Consider the following 21,416-nt stretch of genomic DNA (forward strand, 5'->3'; position numbering starts at 1 on the left):
AAACTGGAAACAGCCTGACTCTTCCACTGGAGCTGGAATACCCCCTGGTTCAGCCCTCGGACTCTTCTTTGTCTGCTTCCATTCCTTCACGATGGCTTTGGATGCCATCTCTAGCTAGATGGAATAAACCACCACATAGAGGTTTCCAGCCCTGACTTCTCCCCTGACACCACTGATGCCCACAGAGCACCTTTACTTCAATGTCCAACAGACCTCTCAAACTTAACATATCCAAAATCGAACTACTCTCCGTCTCCCAAAACCACTCCAGCAGAAGCCTTCCCCACCCAGGATGATGGCAGCTCTATCTTTCCAATAGCTCTGGGGGAAAAAAAAAAAAAAAAATCAAGTCATCCTGAACTTCCCTCTTCCTCTTACACTGTTTCTCTCATGTTTATTTCACAAAAAGGCAGTTTACAAACATATTTCTCATATGATTCTTTAAAATGGCAAACTCCACTAGTATAGTTAATAATTATTTCATTTGCATGTAACTCATCGTGAGTACCTTTACTAAAGCAGTTAGGTGAGCTTTATCCATCGTAGACAATGGAGCTTTATCCACTGTCTACCTAAAAACAATGATGTTCACCTACTACTTCGTTTTTTATGTGTTACTTGATAAACACGTATGTAACACCTCCTATCTCCCAGCCGTTGATCTCAAAGTGCTTTACAACTCACTTAACTAACTCATGCACTCCTCAAAAGAACCCTATAAAGTAGGTACTATCATTAACACATTTATTTAGATAAAGAAACTGAGGCACACAGAAGTTAAATAATGCCCAAGACCACACAATTCAAACCTGGACAGTCTGGCTCCAGAGTCCGCATAAATGAACCTACAGTGTTATCTGGCTTTCTTATGGCCAGGACCTACCTCTGCCAAGTGCCCAGCCAGGACTGGCTGTACGTTCTCTGTCCTCTTCACAGGAGAGAAGCAACCAAATGACAGGGATCAGAGCCCCTAGTCCCATGAGCACAGTGCTGTGCGTGATGGATGGTGTAGCTAGAGGAGCTGCTGCAGACACGCCCGCCCACCTATGCCAATCAGGCTGTTGTGAGTGACAGAGACGCGCAGAATTTACGCTAACAGATCCCCACTCCCCAACTCACCCCCTTTCTGGATGATACTTTATAACAAAAATTTTAAGGAGGAAGAGATAGGGAAAAGAAGAGAAGGAAGTGTGCTTCAACAGCCCTGCTGATAGTGTGAACTGAGGGAGCAAAAACAAGGGCCGTTTCCTCCCACAGGGATCTCCGCGGGTGTGGTCAGAGTGCACAGACCGCCCCTGTTAACTCTTCCCAGCACTTTTCCTTTTGTTTCCAGATACAGTACAATAGTGACTAAGGGCACAGTTTCTAGAGCTAAGTGATTAAAAGAGGGTTCAAAGCCCAGGTCCACTACAACCTTTGACAAACTACTCAACTCCAGCCTCTGCTTGTCTCGTCTGTGAACTGAGATCCCACTCTTCCCAACCGTACAGAGCTGAGACAGAAATTAAGTGAGATAATACGGAGTGAACTGCTAGCAAAGGACCTGGAATTAGTAAAACTCAATGAATAATAGCTATTGATAGTGATTTTGATAATTTTGATTTAAAAAGTTTTTCACACCTTTCAACTGCTCAGAGTCTGAAGTGGAGGGAGATGGAGGGACAAGGAGTAATGTCAAAAAAAAAATACTTTATGTTTGGGACTTCCCTGTTGGAGCAGTGGTTAAGAATCCACCTGCCAATGCAGGAGACACAGGTTCAAGCCCTGGTCCGGGAAGATCCCACATGCCACGGAGCAACTAAGCCCGTGCACCACAACTACTGAGCCTGAGCTCGTGAGCCACAACTACAGAACCTGCGTGCCACAACTACTGAAGCCCGCGCACCTAGAGCCCGTGCTCCACAACAAAAGAAGCCACCACAATGAGAAGCCTGCGCACCGCAACGAAGAGTAGCCCCCACATGACACAACTCGAGAAAGCCCGTGCGCAGCAACGAAGACACAACGCAACCAAAAATAAATTAATTTTTTTTAAAAATTCTTTATGTTTGGCAAAGATACAAGTCAAACTGTATTTCTGACAGCTCTGGGTTCACGAAACAGACAACATTTAAACAATGTATAACTGAATAAGCTATGGATCACCCCAGCCTTATCCACTTAACCACGGTATTATAATTTCCCTCTTTTAAAAACTTACGTCAGGAAAGACAGACAAACATATTCAGTTTCTAAAGCAAACAGAAATAAAATCTGTTTTCATTTAAAGCATCTCACTTTTTTTTTTTTTTTAAAGCAATTAGCTAACTTCAAAAGGCAGCCAATGGAGTGATTCTATCCTGCTGGTAAGGGTCTGGTGTCTCACTTCAAAGTTCAGGCAGACTGAAAGCCACTGATAGTCCTGCTATACTGGTTGGCATTTGGCATGAAAAGTGCTGAGATTGCTGTTTCATTCAGATGGGAGTGTTTGCACAGACCCACAGCACTGAAATGGTACTTTCTTACAGTGAGAGCCAGGATTAAGCCTGAAAGAGAAGGGTGTAATTATCTCATCCCCAGATTAAAATTAACGAGGACCTCTTGGGGTTACAGTTGAGGGCCTCTATGGGCTACAATAATAGATGGAGAAAATCTTAACTAAATGTCAAGGACCCAAGTTCTTAGAGCCACCATCCCTATGGAGATCTGCAAAGCAAATGACGCTGGGAACCACCAAATGTCAGGGAGGTGGAATCCAGGGATGTGGACGTGCCAGGGTATTCTTGCATGACTTTAAACAAGTCACTTGACTTTCCCAAGTCATTTTGCAAGCGGAGAGAGACCAACCACCTGCCAGTTTGACAGAGTTTATGATAGGATTAGATCGTATTGATAAAGTAGTGTGTCATCCTTAGCTCCAAAGTGCCTTCCTATTAATAAAATGAAATGTTAAGAAGGTCAAATGAGAGTCCAGTGTTACTCATCTTCTAATGAATCAATGAATGGCTTAATTTGTCAGGAGGGCTTAATTTGTCAGGAGGTGTAAGCCGTCAGAATATTCGTTTTTGTTTTTGTTTTTCTTTTGCGGTACGCGGGCCTCTCACTGTTGTGGCGCGGGCCTCTCACTACTGTGGCCTCTCCTGTTGTGGAGCACAGGCTCCGGACGTGCAGTCTCAGAGCCACGGCTCACGGGCCCAGCCGCTCCGCAGCATGTGGGATCTTCCCGGACCGGGGCACGAACACGTGTCCCCTGCATCGGCAGGCGGACTCTCAACCACTGCACCACCAGGGAAGCCCCCGTCAGAATATTTGGATTAGATGGTCCGAGGGCGGCCAAGAAAGGAAGACCTCAAGAAGCTCAGGCTTCCCTTCTCCTCTCTTACTTGACCCCTTCACTCCAGATACAGAAGTCGAATCACAGTCCTAAACAAGCCTGTGTTGACCATCAGAGCCACAGATCACTTAGGTCCATTCCCTGAACCCCAATGCTCCCCCCAAATGCTACTTCTACCTCCAATCCAGTGCGACTGCTCCTCCATGAGCCTTCCCGTCCAGGATAACCTCAGAAAGATCCCATCTCTGGATTCACAGCATGCATACCCCCTTTTATTATACGGCTACTCTTGGCCTCACTGTTATGTACCTATTATTAATTTTGCATAAATATTATGCCTTTTCTCTCTCAGATTAGAGGCCGTGTCAGAGGACTAAGTATTACACTTTTCTGAATTCCTCATAATGCCTTCCTCGGAGCCTTGCACCTAGAAGATGCTCAATGCCATTCACATGAAGCCACCATCCAAAGATTTTACTGGGCCATTAGCAATCTGCCAAGTAGCTTCACACTCCTCATTGTGACTAAATATTGTAAAGAACATTGACCATCTGTTACCTGTTCGTGAGGCCACCTCAGTGCACACAAGTCTGCGTTGGTGTAGGGCTGGCTGAAGTGACAGAGGTGTACACAATGGACAAAAGATTCATGGGACTTTGAGTTTTCAATCCTGCCCTTCTTTTATCTGTCTATAGAATTTTGGTTGTTTCTATCTACGTTATTGTATTTCAGAAAGACAACAATAGCACTGGAAATCTACCACCAGAAATTGCTAGACATTGAATATATATATGGTTTACATTATAGCATTTATTCAAATAAACATAGAGTTTTCTAGTTATTTAATATGTATGTTACTTAAACATCAAATTTCTGGATAAATGCTAAGCAACAGTGAATAGTAACACTTTCTAATGACTATGTTCAGTGTTTTAAGTCCCTCCTGGCTAGTTTAAGTGTCCCTTTCCTCACTGGCTCTCACTCATGTCTAGGGTTTTGTTTGCTACATCTTTTGAAACTTTAGACCAAGTTTCCTGGAGACCTGAGATTGAGGGAACTGCAGGAGTTCACCGTACAGTTGACCAAGAGAAGGTAGCACTAAGGCCAACCCTGCAGGAAGAGGGGAAACAGCTGGCCTTCCAAAATTACCTGGACAGGGAAACAGACAGATCTGACCAACAGAGTTGGCCTCAGGCCTGCTGGACAGAGGTTATGGTTCCAAGCTTTCACATTCCCCCTCTGGAGGTACCCAGAATCCTGGGGAATTCTCCCGTCTCCAAGAGCACACCGTTAAGGTGTCATTTGTCTGTCAAATCTCTATTAGGGGGCTTCTCTGGTGGCGCAGTGGTTAAGAATCCGCCTGCCAATGCAAGGGACACGGGTTCGAGCCCTGGTGCGGGAAGATCCCACATGCCGCGGAGCAACCAAGCCCATGCACCACAACTACTGAGCCTGCACTCTAGAGCCCACGTGCTACAACTACTGAAGCCCGCGAGCCTAGAGCCCACGCTCCGCAACAGGAGAAGCCACCACAATGAGAAGCCTGCACACCTCAATGAAGAGTAGCCCCCGCTCATCACAACTAGAGAAAGCCCGCAGGCAGCAATGAAGACCCAATGCAGCCAAAAAATAAATAAAATAAATAAATTTATTTTTTAAAAAATCTCTATTAGGAAAAGTATCTTTTCAAATCTCACTCACTTTGCATTATAGCTTAGGCCCACCATGACATTTCTTACTTTATACAAATTTAATAGGCATAGAATTTCCAGTATATTCAACACCCCAATGGACCATTTTACACTCATGCCACCTTGAAACAAATACTGTAACCTGCTAGCTTGCACTCAAAATGTTGACCCTGAAAGTATTTCATTCATTCACATGGTGTCTGTTGGGCAGGCATATCACTGATTATCTAGACCCCAGTAGAGTTCAAACTTTTGTCACATCCAAGATTGAGAAAAATACAGCAAAAAGAAAACAAACCCTCACGATGCTTTATTTCTTGTGTCACGTTGTACACGCCAACATATTTTCTCCTTAACGTCTGATCTTGGAATGCTCTCTCATTACAGGAATGCTCTCTCATTACAGGAGCAGTGAGTCACAGCTAAGGGAACTGTCACAACTTGCGCCAACCATTAGTATAAGCCAAACCATGGATGACTTTGGGTCCTCAGGGGGTTATTTATCTAGGGGGGTTGATCACAATTTGCATGATCATACGGTACAGATGTTTATTCGTGAACGTGACCTCAAGAGAAGAGAGCAATTTCTTGGTCTGACTACTTTAAAATTCAGCCAAATGTCCATCCAGTGGGCCAACCCAGCTCCAAAAGATATCAGAACTGGGATGACAAGCAGTGAGATGGATCAGGGTTGGAAATACACTGGCCGACTTGAGTGCAAGGTCTGGAACCAGGCAATGTGCTAGCTGACAGGGAGTCAGGGCAGAATCACAAGGGAGGGGATAAAGCAGCACTTGTACACTTCTTACCTCTCAGAATCTGAGCTTTTTTCATTTCCTCACTGTGAGAATTGCATCTGTAATTCAATATACACCTAGAGACTCAGTCATTCTTACAGACCCCACTGTTTGTGGCCAGAGCCAGCCTTCAGCAAAACTGCCACAGGGATTATGCTGGGACCTTCCAGATTTTTTTCCTCCTTCCATTCTATTCCAGCCTTTCCCTCAACTATGTCTTAATTTCTCCCTTTAATTCAGTGGTTTTCAAAGTGTGGTCTCTGGACCAGCAGCAGCAATATCACCTGAGCACCCCTCAGAAATGCTTGTTCCCAGGCCTACTGGTTCAGAGACTCTGGGGGTGGGGCCCAGAAATCTGTGTTTTTTCAAGCCCTTTAGGTGACTCTAATGCACCCTAAACTTTGAGAACAGCTGCTTTAGGTGACAATTATAAAATAAGGACTTTAAGATGAGAGAGACATCCATTTTAGGAGAAGACTTGTTAAGAAGACAAGCCGCCCAAGTGCCAAATGAGCCACTTCTAGGAGTGGACTCAAGTCATGTGACAGATAGTGAGAGATCTGAGGCTGCTGTGTTAGTCCGAGCCCTCATCATCTATTACCTGTAAGTCTCACCTATTTCATTCTTCCCACTTTGCTACGAGAGATGTGTGCTCAGCCTGAACATTTGATCATACCAAACCCCAACTTAAAACCCTTCAGCATAACACAACATTGTAAATCAGCTATACTTCAATTAAACAATTAAAAAAAAAAAAAAAACCTTCAGCGGCTGTTCCCTGCCCCGTAGGATAAAGTCCCAAAACCCCGGCACACAACCCAGGGCCCTGCATCATCTGCCTCTAGGACACCTTCCTGGCCTTGTTTCCTTCTGCACTTTCCCTCCTAATCAGCTCTGCCTCACGGGTTTGCAGGAGGCTTACGAGTCCCCATACCACTGACATCAGTTTTGGCCATGTGACTTACCTTGGCCAACAGCATGAGAACTACTACTTCTAAGCAGACATTAAGTACTATAATAGTTCTGTTCTGTCATGTTCTCTTTTTCTCCCTTTCCCATAAACAAGATTAGTATTGTCCCAGAAACAGGCTGTTTCTTAAGCCTTAATAGACCCCCAAAATAAAGACAGATGAGAAGCAGAACCGAGAGTGACCTACCCTGGACATGCAGCATATGTGAGAAATAAACTTTGGTGGTTGTAAGCCACTGAGATTTGGGGGATATTTGTTTATTTTCCCTAAGATGACTATTATAGCACTTCTGATATCCCACATCCTCTCTATCTGGACTTCTCCCCTCTGCCCTACCCTTCCTTCTAATCCCACCTCAACTCTGTTTGCACAAGAGAACTGCTCATTAGTCTACACTCACCTCAAGTGTATCCCCTCAGTAAAGTCTTTTTTTTTCTTTCCCAGGTACAGCTGATCATTCTCACCTTGCAGACCCCCTCTGCATGCTACAGATCTATAACTACATGCCCGGAACGGTGCTAGGAGCTTTCTATTCATTAGCACCATCCTTAGAACTCGTCCAAAAAAAATGTTTTTTTGAGTCCTCATTTTACAACGTGAGAGACTTTGGCTCAGATAAACAAAGCAACTTGTCCAAGTTTCCCAGCCATCAGCCACAGAGACAGAGTTCTCACCAGGGGTGGGTCTGGCTCTGAACTCAGCAATCTTTCCCCTGCCCCACGCGTCTCTCTCCCTCCTCCAGCACGAAGCTTTCAAATCCTCCCACTCAGGTGACGAGAGTAGGTCTCCTCATCAACACCTGAAAAGGCTGGTGAATTAATCTGACACTTGAAAGATTTGCATCTGGAAGTGGGCTTCTTACCCTCTGAGAAGATAATCACTATCTCTAAGTGGATGTATTTATTCTAAGCCTCCTGGCAAATGTGCTGGAGACCCTAGGAGAACTGGGGCCCTTTGTCTGTGCCCTTTCCCCAGGTCCCAGGTTATGGGGGTAATGTGGTGGAAAAGACAGGTTCCCACTAACATCACCCTAGAGAATTTTTGGTAAGGTCCTTTTGGGTTTGTTAGAGGGTAGGAAGCAAGTAAGTAGCAGAGGGCTCAGAAATCCAGCAAGTCTGATACACATTGATACTTTAGCTTTTAAAAAGACAAATTCATGGAGTGAAACGTTTATCTGACTTTTCAAATTAAACAAGGAAAGTGACACAGTGGCAAAGAACTGAACCAGACCACCCAGGTAGAAAACGGGAAAAAACAATCGCCTAAGGTGGGAAGTGCAACTTTGGGTTTCTATGAGCTGCTGGCATTCTGTTGTGTGGTTGGCCTGTTTGTCTGTTCTTTTCTTCTCTCTCTCTCTCTTTTTAAACTTCACTTGTTTAAGGGAGGAGTAGGAAGTATAAGAACCTTCACAGTTTCCCCCCAAATCAGCGATATTAATGAAAGATTCAACAAAGTACCATGATATTCTTTTCACAGAACATTCATACCATGTTTTTCAAATGTTACAAAATTTTCTGATACTAATTGGAATCCATTTATCTCTCTCACCATTCCAATGAAGGTTTTTGTTTTTTTTTTTTAATCCCAGGACCTTTAAATGATACCATCCTTAACATTATTAACAGTATTTTTCCCTTTCAAGTGTAAAAAGCTGTTCAGAGCTCCAAATAGTCACTGGGCCGGTTTGGACACGTCTGATTTACTCTTTAAAAGACCATCCACTCCGTGTAATAAATACTAAGAGCCAGCGTTTATTGAGTACTTAGCGCTGTCCTGAGTGTTTTTCAGCATTGGCTCATTTACTCCTCAAAACAACTCTATCAGGCAGGTAAAAGCATTGTCGTGCTTTACAGATTAGAAGAGTGAGGCACACAGAGCACGAAGGACCTGCCTAAGAGAAAAAGAGACAGGCAGAAGCCACTAGCTGTACAAGAGCACAGTTAATGATTCACTCACAGCCCTCGGGCAGCTCCTTTTAGTAGAGGCTGCAACACACGGACACACACACACACACACACACACACCACGTCAACTCTCTTCATCTCAGTGAGAGGCGGGTGTCCTGCAAATTGCTTGGCAACGCGAGGAGGAAACTCCATTCAAAGCCCGGGTCCGCCGGGTCCAGGCCGCCTCTGGGCGCTGTCCAGCGGGCAGCGCGCCTGAGAGGCCAGGCTGGGGTCCTGTCTCCGGACAGCCCGGAGGTGAGGCAGAATGCCAAACGGGGATTTCTGGCGTAGGGGGACTGGGGGGGGTGGGGGTGGGGGAGAAAAGCACCGTCCGCAAGTACACCTGTTGTCGCCTCCCTTACTCAAGCCAATGAAGACGTCCCGGGGACTCAGATCTCGGGGAAGACGCCCACTGGCAAACAGCGTCTGTGTATGAGTGTGGGTGTCGCAGGTGTCTTGTCTTCCCCCACTCCACCCCCGCCCGCCTTAGGCCGACTCACCTCACTCACTCCCTCCCACCCCTGGACGCCGGCGGCTGGTGGAAACGCGTCTCCCAGGATCTCCGGCCGAGGTAGGCGTCAGAGCGCTAGGGGCTCGGGCAGCGCCAGCGGCGCTAGGACCTAGCGGCCAAGTCGCCCCCGCCCGCTCCACCTGCGGGGCCCCTCTCCCCGGGCACGCTCACCCTCCCCGTGCGGGGAGCGGACTCGGTTACCTGTGACGCCGCCCGCAGGGTCCAGAGAGTCGGCTGGAAGGTCGCCGCGGCAAAGCGGGCTGGGCTGGCCCGTGGCTCCCAGTCCGCAGTGCTGCTCTCGCCGCACTCGCTCCCAGTCAGCCCCGCCGCCCGCTCCACAGTCTGAGCTCGCTCTGCGCCCGCCAGCTCCCGGCGCCGCTCCCGCCGCTCCTGATTGGCCGCGGCTCGCGCCCGAGCTGCGCCCTGATTGGGCAGCCGGGAGCCGGGGCGGTGGGGCGGGCAGGGCGCCGACTGGACCCGCTCCCGGCGACCCTCGCACAGCAGCTTCGCATCTCCGGTGCACCCAGATGCCCCAGTCCAGACGCTGAAACCGGGATCCTTCCCCTCCACGCGAGTGGAGTCCAAGCACGGGGCAGAGCAGAAAGCGTTGTTGCAAAGTAGCAGGGGAATGGCAGGGAGTGGAGATCGCCTAGGAGTCTCTCCCACACCGCGTGTCAAGGCAGGACGGTAGAGATCATTGCTTCTCCGGTGTCGCTCCTACATTTGACTTCACGTTCATTTAATACTTTTACTATAAAAAGGACGTAGGACGCAGGGCAGTAGCTTATAAACAGTGGGTGCCAAATTGTGTTCGTGGACCCAAATCGTACTTGACACGCAATCTTTTGTGGTGCAACCAGAGCTTGCAAAGAGTAAGCGACTTGTCCAAGGTCCTAATCACGTTAACAAGTCATTAAGGACGAGAAGGACGACTAGATCTTCCTTTACAAGGAATTTATACCTAGCTAGGGAGATGAGCCTGAATAATAATAACAACAACAACAACATCAACCCTAACGTTTCCGTGACGCATATTATTTGCCAGTTACTTTTCCAAGTATTTTACATATATTAATTCAGAAATACAGGAAACATCTGTCATAAGGATGTCCACATGTCCCTTGTGGACAAGTGACATCAGCTCTGAGTATGGAGAGATTTTCATCTGGAAGACACACTCAGTAACTCCACACTGCGATGGAGAGGCACAAGTTAGAATGGAGAGGGATTGTTGGGAATAAAATTATTTCCATCTTCATTTCTTCTTGCATTTCATAGTCTTTAGTCCTCCCAACATTTTCTCCCACCTGCAGTGAACCTTTCTAAAGATTAAAAACTACTGTAAATCAGGGTGCTCCCAGAACTTTGTTCTACCGCTCATAAAAGGACGCCCCCGCAAAACACCCAGATAGACAATGAGTAGAAATAAATAGCAGTTTCTAGTTCAGGAACTTTGACTTTGGTTGCAGTAATGTCTTCCTGACAGCAAGTATGTAACCATTTTCCTGCAGGTATTTCCCCCAGTTCTAGCTTCCTATGTTGACAGAACCCTTGAGTGAGAAATTTAGTTTGATAAAGAAGATAAAAGATCCTAGTGAAAACCAGCTTGACCCATTCTAAACAGCCTGATTTTTGCCCTCGCGTGAGCTGAAAGACATTTACTTTGAGGAGTCCGAGACTCCTGGAGGAAATTAGCTCCGTTTTCTCCAGTTTATATCAATGGACAATCAATTCACTTTATATTGAAAAGATGTACTGGGCATAGGTGAAGCCTAAGCCTCACCTGGTAAAAACCTGAGGGCACAACAGACCGTACGAGGAAGTTTCTTTCACCAGCATCCCTCCCCAAGCATCAGTTCCTCACTTTCCATGGCTGTGGCTTTTGCCAAAGCAGAAATTCCATTTGGATTGGTCATACTGTCACTCCAAAGAAGAAAGGCTACTTCAGGCAAAGAACTAGGCTGACCCAAGATGATTTCTTAAATGGATCAACCCCGGTATCATCACACTAAACTCAGCCCTCTGGAAGGATAAGTGAAAGAAGAATCTGGATTCCATCACATTCACTCTGGAATCTTCCTGTGGGCAGGAACCCTTTATGTATCCATCTATGCCCTGTGTCATCTAGCAGAATGCTTTGCTTAGTTCTAAGACCTGTGTGGCATTTCTTCCCTGGCGACTTCTACTTAGCACTAGAGACTCAACTAATGTAGCTCTTCCTCCATGAGGCCTTCACTAACTATCCCAGGCAAAGGTAGTCATCCCCCTACCTGTGTTATATCCTCACTACAGCATTCTAGTTCCCATGGCTGTCAGGCAATGGGAAGTAATAGGTATTCAATAAACATGAACTGATTGACTAAAATCGCTGACAGGTTAATAGGGTAGTTTTAAGGAGACTGGGGCCACATCCCTATCCTGGTCAACAGGGCATCCTCCAGTTCCAAACTGAATGGATACTTAGTGTGGGCCAAAGTGATCATCCATCCAACCCAACAGTGAGTAGGGAGTTTCTGTATGTCAAGCACTATCAAGTAAAGAACATAATAGTTCTCTCTTAAATGTATGCAAAATAAAATGCTGCAGCTGATTTAGAAAACAATTTGACAGTTCCTCAAAGAATTAAACATAGAGTTACCATATGACCCAGTAATTTTGCTCCTAGGTATATACTCAAGAGAATTTAAAACATATGTGAACACAGATGTTCATGGCAGCATTATTCATAATAGCTGAAAAGTGCAAACACCCCAATGTTTATCAACTGATGAATGGATAAACAAAATGTGGTGCATCCATATGATAGAATATTATACAGCTATAAAAATGAATGAATACTGATACAGTACATGTTACAACATGGAAGAACCTTGGAAACACTGCACTAAGTGAAATAAGCCAGACACAAAAGCCCACATACTGTATGATCCCATTTAGATGACATTTCCAGAATAGGCAAATTTATAGAGACACAAAGCAGATTAGTTGTTGCCAAGGAGCCGGGGGAAGGAGAAATGAGGAGTGACTGCTTCATGGATCTGGGGTTTCCTTTTGTGGTGATGAAAATATTCTGGAATTAGATAATGGTTATGGTTGCACAACTTTGTGAATATACTAAAAATCACTGAATTGTTATTTATTTTTTTTTATGTTTGGCTGCATTGGGTCTTCGTTGCGGTGCGCGGGCTTCTCATTGTTGTGGCTTCTCTTGCTGCAGAGCATGGGCCCTAGGCCCGTGGGCTTCAGTAGTTGTGGCGCATGGGCTTAGTTGCTCTGCGGCATGTGGGATCTTCCCGGACCAGGGCTCGAACCCGTGTCCCCTGCATTGGCAAGAGGATGCTTAACCACTGTGCCACCAAGGAAGTCCCTGAATTGTTTTTTTAAAAAAGTCCACACCATGCATTCTGAGGGTGCAGAAACTGTCAATGAAGGAAATGTCAGTCAAATCCTAAAGTGTAGTAGCTAAAAGTATAAAAGTGTGGAGAAACAGAAAAGCCTGTGAAAACAGCTAAAAGTCAGACTGTCTTCCCCTCACGCTCTAGCTTTCCACAACCCAGAGGAGATTTACTCCTTAGATCTGTATTGTCCAAATGAACATTCTATGGTAATGGACATGTTCTCCATCTGAGCTATTTATTATGAAAGCCACTAGGCACATGTGGCTATTGGATACTTGCAATGTGGTTAGTGCGACAGAAGAACTGAATTTAAAATTGTATTTAAATAGCTACCTGTGGCTAGTGGCTACTTTACTGACAGGGTAGCATTTGCTGGTTTAGAGGGCTGGGGCCATCTTCACTGGCAGTTTGGAACAACACTGGAAGGCATCCGAGGGGGAGAGTCTATGTCTTTATGTCCCAAAGCCCAGCCCAACAATATACCCACTAGAAATCCTTCAATACCATCTCACTCCTCCCAACCTCCTCCCTTCTAAGAACTCAATGAACTTCAGTCAAAATACAGTGTTTAGTTTTGTCTTTATGGCAAGGTGTTTCCATTCAATAAATATTTATGGACCAAGCGCCCTGTGGAATTCTGGGAAGAGAAAGGTATGTAGACAATGTCAGCCAAGTTCCCAAGGGTTGTTCTTGACAAGGCTGAAAGGATGAAGGGACAAGAGAAATCCCTTACAAGGACCTGGTTCCTTTCCTCCTTCCCTCCAACATCTCCTACTCATACATACACATACTCTTCCAAGTGGGAAATCTTGCTATTAAGATGCTGAAGTGGGGCTCCCCTGGTGGCACAGTGGTTGAGAGTCCGCCTGCCAATGCAGGGTACACGGGTTCGTGCCCCGGTCCGGGAAGATCCCACGTGTCACGGAGCGACTGGGCCCGTGAGCCATGGCCGCTGAGCCTGCGCGTCCGGAGCCTGTGCTCCGCAACGGAAGAGGCCGCAACAGTGAGAAACAGTGAGAGGCCCGCGTACCGCAAAAAAAAAAAAAAAAAAAAAAAGAAAGAAAAAAGATGCTGAAGTGATGCTGAAGAATCTTTATTTAGATTTCCTGTTTCCCACTCAAGCCTTTTAAGGTCCTTAACTCCCTCAATACACCTTCCAGTTCATGTTGCTCTTTCCCTTCTGTGAACTCTCATTGAATTTTAAATCAATAGAACGTAATGACTTTCTAAGTGTTCTTCTGTAATGTGGTGTCCCCACCGCAAGATTCATTTGTTACACAAATGTTTATTGAACTCCTGCTTATTTCTGTGCCAGAATAGTCCTAGGGGCCATGGATGAAAAGAAAGACAGGGTCACTGGGCAGCTTAGAGCCTAGTGAAAAGACCCACAAAGAAATTGTTCTACAGAGTTTGGCTTAGATGTGTAAGAAGGTTTATGGAAAGCACAGGGCAAGAAACAAATGAGTATACATATAAGAAATCAGGGAAAGTTTCTCAAAGGAGGTGACATTTGAACTGAAGAAATTTGAAAGATGAATAAGAGTTTTTAAAACATTTTTTTAAAGTAAGATGTAACTTTTTAAATTGAGGTATAATTGACATATATTAGTCTCAGGTGCACAACATAAAGATCCAATGTTTGTATACATTGTGAAATGATTATCACTTTTTAAAATGTAAGATGCTATTTTTTTCTTTACAACTTAAAAAATTTTTTCACTTATTTACACTGTCCACCTCCCAAAGTTGGATTTGAGGCAGTATGTCAAGAAAAGCTCTGGGGACCAATGTTTGAAAGAATGCATTAACATCAAAGTCCAGCTCAACATCTGTGATAACGGTTTGCACTGCTAACAAGGGTGTTAACTGGACAGTCACTCTGGCTGCCCTCAAGGCTTAATCCTGAGAGCAAAACAAAATAAATATGTCTCTCTGATCTCAAGAAGTTTAAAATGTCTCACCTGTACTATTGCAATACCCTTCTCGTTGGTCTCTTGCGTTTAATCTTATTTTCTTCTATTCCAATGTATCCTAAATTTCAGTCATCTGTGTCTCACCGTCTGTCACCCTTCTTGCAGATGTACCTGATTCTCCATGTATCAACTGTGATATTATATACTTAACTGTTTCTTTAAACTGGCTCTCATTTTGCTCAACTTTATTGAAAGGAAATTTTTATATCATTGTCATCAGTGGAATACCAGTATCAGTTGCCATAAATAGAACATTGACCACAAAAATAGTACAATGAAAATAAAACCATGTTATCTAAACTTAGCTGGATACTGTTGGCCGCTGAAAGTTCTGAGTTGGAGGCCCTGCTTTTTCTTTGCTAAACACTGCTCTGATCCATTCCTCTCAGAGCTATCAGAATGATCTAACATGTAAATGCTATCATTTCTCTCTCTCTTATCCAAAACCCTTCAGTGGCTCTTCATTGCCAGGTCTTCTCTTGAACTCCAGGTTCTATTCACTACATTCCTAGAATGCGATCTATTTCAATGTCAACCACACCCCTGCCTGCCACGTACTGCCCAGAGGGGAGGACAGGATGGATGAGAAGAACAATCTCATTCACATGACGAATGTCCATCCCTCATCCATACAGCTTAAGATTGATCAGGGAGAGCACGATGTCACCACATTGATAGAGACAAGAGAGGACATCAACCAGAGAAGCCTGTTGGCATTGTGGAGCAATGGGCTGGAAAGCCCCAGAAGGAAATAGGGATGATCACCCTGGAGGACGGGCGGGGAACCCATGGAGAGGAGGGGGCCCCTGCCCTGGGTGCCCTCACAGAGTAGAGAATGCCTCAGATAGACCAGAGGCAGCACCATAGTTGGAATATTGCCAGTCAAGACCAATGCAGGGGCCCACACGTGCAGCTCAAGTCAAAATTCGGCAGTGAACTGTCAGTGGCCCAGAGCCCTGAACTTATCCTGCGTATGATTTGAGTGAGCATCCAAAATCAGTACACCAGGACCATCCTGGCAGCCCGTCTTGTGCAATCCTGCAAAAGAAATAGTGCACAGGCCAGTGAAGCAATCCATGCTCCAGGCCAGCCTCCTGGATGGAGCACCCAGCCACAGGGTACCAAAAATCCCGGCAGTATGAATCTAAGAGCTCCTTGGGGCTCTGATCAATTCCATGTGCACATAGGGAGTCCAAGAGTGCTTACAAGGGGAGAAGTGGGGACAGGTGGGGACTGACCCAGGCTCAGGGTACCCCGCCCAGATAGCACTTTCAGCCCCAACCAGTCTCAGGCACAAAACTGAAAAATTGTGAGGAAGGCATTCCAAAACACAGGACCCTGAGGCCTGGAGCCTGGGTCAGCACCCCATTTGCCTGGTCTAAGGACGGTACTGCCAGTAGTATACCTACTTTTCACTGTTGAGGTTGAAAAAGTCATATAGTGGACTAGTTTTCCAGCCTCGCTTGTAGCTAGGGATGGCCATGTGGCTTAGTTCTAGCCAATGAGATATAAGGGGACGTTTACCAGATGGGGAGGAGGGAATGTTTGAGAAAGATTTTCCTCCTTGATATAAATGAAAGCCTCTTTTTCAGCCCAGTCTACTTTCTTCCTTCTTTTAATATGCTTTTCTAAAGATGAGATACCTGGAGCTGTGGCAACCTCCTTGTGTTCACAAGGCAACAAACCTAAAATAAAGCCAAAAAGCCAAGGACTAAAAAGCAGAAAGAAAGAGCCTAGCTCCTTTTGCTGTCACGGAGCATCATATCTTGGGACTTCCAAGACCTGGTTGGAAGATGTGTCATTCTACCATGATCAGGTTGCTGAGACTCAAATGAGACTATACACCTGGGAATCCTTCATAATCTCCATGATTGCATAGAGATATTAGTTATTTTTATTAGTCCCATTTGACAGATAGGAAAGCTAAAAAAGAGGAAAATTAAATGACCCCCCCAAGATAAAGAGGCACCATGGGATTTTTGTCGAGAGGGAGAACTGATTTCAGACAGCTTGGGGTTGACATCCAGTTCTGCCACCTCCTTGGTGTCATCCTGGGTTGGTTCCTGAGCCGCAGTTCCATATTTATAAAGTGGGGATAATAATATACCTACATCAGAGGGTTTAGGGGAACATTAAATGAGGAGATGCCTATAAAGAATTTAGCACTGTGCCTGGCACATAGTAGGTGCTTGACAAATACTTAATCTTATTATTTTACTACACAGATACTTGTAGCAGAGCTACAGATCTCCTGGATCTCAGCCTTGCTCTGCATTAAAAGTGAGTTATGAGAAAACATTGTTAAAGGGAGATTGCCAGAGGCTGCAGTAGTCTGTCAAAATATCTGGCATTTGAGAGACAATACAGCAGGTGGGCAAGAGCACAGAGTTGGGAGCCAGGAGGCTTGGGTGTGAATCTTGGCTAGGTCACTTAATAGTCGTAAGACCCTTGACAAGTTATTTAGCCTCTCTGCGCCACAGTTTCCTCACCTCTAAAATGGGTTCTTGTGTGGAGTGAATGAGTTAATGTGTATCAAGTGTTTAGGGTGGTGGCTGGCACATAGTGTTAGGAATTACTATATACTATTCATATTATTATTTTGAATTATTTAAAAAATTCAAAATAAAGTTTGTTCTTGAAAATCCCAATGGGCTTTTATTTCAAGACGATTGGCGGGGTGGGGGGGAAGAGCACTAAGATACATCTGATGTCTTTGTGGCTTTACCTGTGCTGGCCCCTTTGCCTAAAACCCTCCCTTTTTTGGCCCATAAAACCACTACATATTCTCCACTCCCCCAGGGCCAAGGCTTACTCTCTCATGCTCCTGACCCTCAAATAGGACTCATCTCTCCTTTTTACTCATCTGTGTATTTCCCGATGTCCTCAGCAAATATTTCTTCAATGGAAAGGTGAAAGAGAGTAAGGGGGATGATTTGAAATTCTTGTAGTTTGCAGACAAATACAGAACCATAGTTCATACTGGAACTTGTGTCTCCCCCTCAAAAGATGAAGGGATTGTCAGAGGACTTAGGCAGGTGGGCCCTCTCAACACTAGGAGGAAAAAACACCAAGAATAACAATCTAATCTTTAACGGGAAAGAGCTCCAGCCCCCATAGCCACATCCTCCAGGGTTGAGGAGAAGCCGTCTGTAGGTAGAGTGAGCCGGAGTGGGCTGTGGACCCCGGAGAGCCTCTGTCTGAATCCCATTTCTGTCATTCAACAGCTATTTGAATGACATCTCTGAGCCTATCTTCTCACCTATAAAATGAGAGTAATACCAGCCTCCAGGGGTAATTTTGATGATGAAATGAGACAATAGTGCAATGCCTGGAACTTAGAAAATGCTTACTGTTTGTTAAGTGAATGAAGAGGGCTATAAAAAGCCAGTACCATTGTTGGATGAAGCCGTGCTGTCTCTGAAAGTACAGCATTGCTGAATGTTGTCCACTACTTGTCCTTATGATGTACCATTCCCCAAATCGTCCTGGAGGCCTTCACACAGCTTCTCATACTCTCCATCTGAGGTTGATCTGCTATTGAGAAGCCCAGGCAGGCGGAGATTTGGCAACCCCCTTCCCCAAACCCTTCTCCTCTCCAGCTGGCACAGAAACGCTCCACATTTGTGGCTTACATGGCAATTACGAGAACCTACTCCCTTATACTGTTTTTCTTTTCCTAACGATGGAGCAATCACATGATTTCAACAGGAAAAACAACTCTGGAATTGGACACTGTCTGGATTGAACCATGGACTTTCTGGTCCCCATGTCTGAGCCCCTGGAAAGAAAAGACATTCAGTGCTGGTGGGATGGGGCATGAGCTAGACAAGAAGCATGGCCAGCACATACTCATAGCAGGCTGGCCAACTGGGCAGGTTGCATTTCAGGACTAAAATCAGTACGATCCTAACAAACTCGGAGCTCATATTTACTGCTGCTAAGGACCAGCACTTTATAGGCATCGTCGAGCTTAATCATCACAACAACCCTGAGGAGCATTTCTTATCTTCATTGTATCCATGTGGAGAATGTGGCTCAGAGAGGTTAAGGAGGTCTCTCAGGGGCACACAGGAGGCAGGGGCTTTGCTCGTATTCCATTCCTTTTGCAAGGCCCCAGAGCCTGTGTATCTTTTAGCCCCTGCCTACAGCAAAACTTCCAAACCCTCAGGTGCACGCAAGTCTCCCGGGACCTTGTGGAAATGCAGATTCTGATTCAGGAGGTCTGGGGTGAAGCCTGGGACTCTGCATTTCTAACAAAATTCCCAGGGATGCTGCAGATCCAGGGACTTTTGTTGCAAGGGTTAGACCAGTGGTCTCAACCTTGGCTGCATATCGGATCGCCTGGGAGCCTTCAAAATGCTGATGCCCAGACCTCATCCTAGAGTTTCGGATTTTGTAGATCTGGGGTGCAGCCCCAGCAGAGGAGTTCTAAATCTTCCCAGTGAATGAATGTGTCACCAGGGCTGAGGCCGCAGTTCTGGAGGGAAGACGCCAGGTCACCCTGTGCTCCCCTTTCCCAACCGCAGAGGCGTCTAGGGCTGGGCTTTGAGGTCGCCCTTGAAGAGGTCTCTCACAGCAAACTCCCAGCCTAGGAAGAGGTCAGAGCCACCACCTGTTTCCTTGAAATAGTTCGCAGCTGTGCCGGGTGACCTCACAGGCTCGGCTCCGCCACGGGCCAAGCTGCGAACTGGAAAGCTCTCTTCCTAAGTCATTGATTCAAGTCCCTGCAGGCTCCCCACTGTGTCCGGGCAGCCGAGGGGGAAGAGCGGGGGCTGGGGGTGGGGGTGGGGAGCCGGACTAGGGATCCCGGAAAGGACCTGCCCCACCCCGGGACCCCACGATGGGCCGCCCCCAGAGCTGCCTCGCCTGGGCTGTGAGCGCGCCTGACAGCCTCCGTCAGCCTCCCTCCCCAGCACTTGGGAACAATGATGAAATGACAAGTCCTTCTCCTCCCTTTAAATGATGTGTAAACAAACAACTACTGAAGTATATAAGTAAACATGGAAAATCCGTCTTCTCTTCCTCTTCCACTTCCCCGAGACAACCACAGGTAACAGTCTGCGGGCTTATCCTTCTAAATCTTTTTCTATGCATAAATACGTCTTTGTACACACATACACACATGTAAATACTATTTTATAAACTAAAGTCATCATGTAATATTATTCCAAACACTGTCATGGATATCTTTTCCATGTAGTTACATATACTTATAAATTATTTTAGTGTGTCTCAATGTTTCAAACATCTGAACTCGGAATCTCTTGAGGGCATTATTTAAACATAGAGATTGAGAGGTCTCACACCCCAGACCAGCTGAATCAGAATAAGTGTCTCAGATGGCTTTTTTTTTTAATTTTAAATTTTTGAAAATTTGAGATATAATGGCCATATAACATTGTATTCTTTTTAGGTATATATCTCCAGTGGTTCTTATGGAAAATGTCTTGCTTTTTAGCAGTCGCACATGTCTTATATAAGAATGTATCATCATTTATTAGCCAGACTCCAGTTATTGAACATCTAGGTTGTTTTCAGCTCTTTTCTTCATGTTATAAACAATACTACAAACATACACACATTGTACAGGTACCTACGTGTGTATTTCTGCAGGATAGTTTGTGGAAGAGCTAAGTCCCAGGTGTACCTGGAACTTCTTTTCCCTCTAAGCGGAAATGGAAATATAATGTGAGTCAGAGACATCATTTAAAGTTTTTAGTAGTCAAATTCATTATAGTAATATATTTTTGTTCAAGCTGATATATCAACAATATTATCATCTCAACATATAATAAAAATTATTAATGAAATATTTTACAGTTTTTAATGCTAAATCTTGAAAACTGGTGTAAAGTTTTACACTTTACAGCATACCTCACCTCGGACTAGCCACATTTCAAGTGTTCAATAGTCACATGGGGCAAATGGTATTATATTGGACAGCGCAGGTCTAGAACCTTCTTTTCTTTCTTCCTCCCTCCCTTCCTTCCTTCCTTCCTCTCTCCCTCCCTCTCTCCCTCCCTCCCTCTCTTTCTCTTTCTTTCTTTCTTTCAAACTTTTCTTTTACTTGGGAGATATTTATAGGAGACAAGGAGAAAACAATTGTGGAGCAGTTACAATCTATTTGTCCCTAAAGGAGCACTTAATATCCGTTATCGTTAACTGCTCACAAAGAAGCGCGGTGGAGAGAGAGGTGAGAGTTTTACAGAGGATTAAGCTGAATGATACTTTAGGTTAAAGACATTTTCTCTTCAGAACAACTCTACGAGGAAGACAGGGTGTGGGTTATTTCAGTTTGAGGTTAATAATTTGCCAAGATCACACAGCCAACAAACAGAAAGGCTGAACTAGAATCATGTCTTTTCTTTTATTCCACAGATGTCTCCAACACAGTTAAAGCCCATCCTTACATTAATGGTGCATGGAGAGCTGTCAACAAATTAGTTGAATTATTAGAAGTCACATGGTCAGTCTAATCTAAACTGTTTGCCATTTTGTACTCTGGTTAAAAACATGTGCGCTGATGCCTCCTGGTGGAAATTAGAGTTTTTGCAAGCTGCAGGTAAATGCATTTGTGCATTCCTAGTTCATTAACTGTATTTGTACACAAAAGTGTAAGAATTACATGGAGGTCCTTGAAATTAAAAAAAAAAATCATACTGAGAAAAAGCTGGAAATCACTGCAGGAGATTCTTGCATCTCAGCCTGTCAGAGGGAGTGTCACAAACAGATCCTAGTTTCAGGTTCTGCTTCAGGTGTGTTTTTCTTAATTGAGGTATAGTCGAAATAACATTGTATGTTTCAGGTGTACGAAAT

At 45.0% G+C, this 21,416-nt stretch overlaps 1 protein-coding gene across 4 annotated transcripts in view; it reads right to left on the bottom strand.

Annotated features, from left to right (window-relative positions):
* The window catches only part of STON2 (stonin 2), a 149,806-nt gene extending 140,233 nt beyond the window's left edge, over nt 1-9,573 (bottom strand). For 3 of the 4 annotated variants that reach the window (XM_032624937.1, XM_032624935.1, XM_032624933.1), the window contains exon 1: nt 9,431-9,542. The gene's annotated coding sequence lies outside the window, so the exon portion shown is untranslated. Of the gene's footprint in view, nt 1-9,430 lie in introns of all 4 variants that reach the window. The other variant, XM_032624936.1, reaches the window with a different exon arrangement.
* Between the last annotated feature and the right edge of the window lie 11,843 nt (nt 9,574-21,416).

The sequence above is a fragment of the Phocoena sinus genome, chromosome 2 (assembly GCF_008692025.1).
Source record: "Phocoena sinus isolate mPhoSin1 chromosome 2, mPhoSin1.pri, whole genome shotgun sequence".
In the NCBI taxonomy this organism is placed as follows: domain Eukaryota; kingdom Metazoa; phylum Chordata; class Mammalia; order Artiodactyla; family Phocoenidae; genus Phocoena; species Phocoena sinus.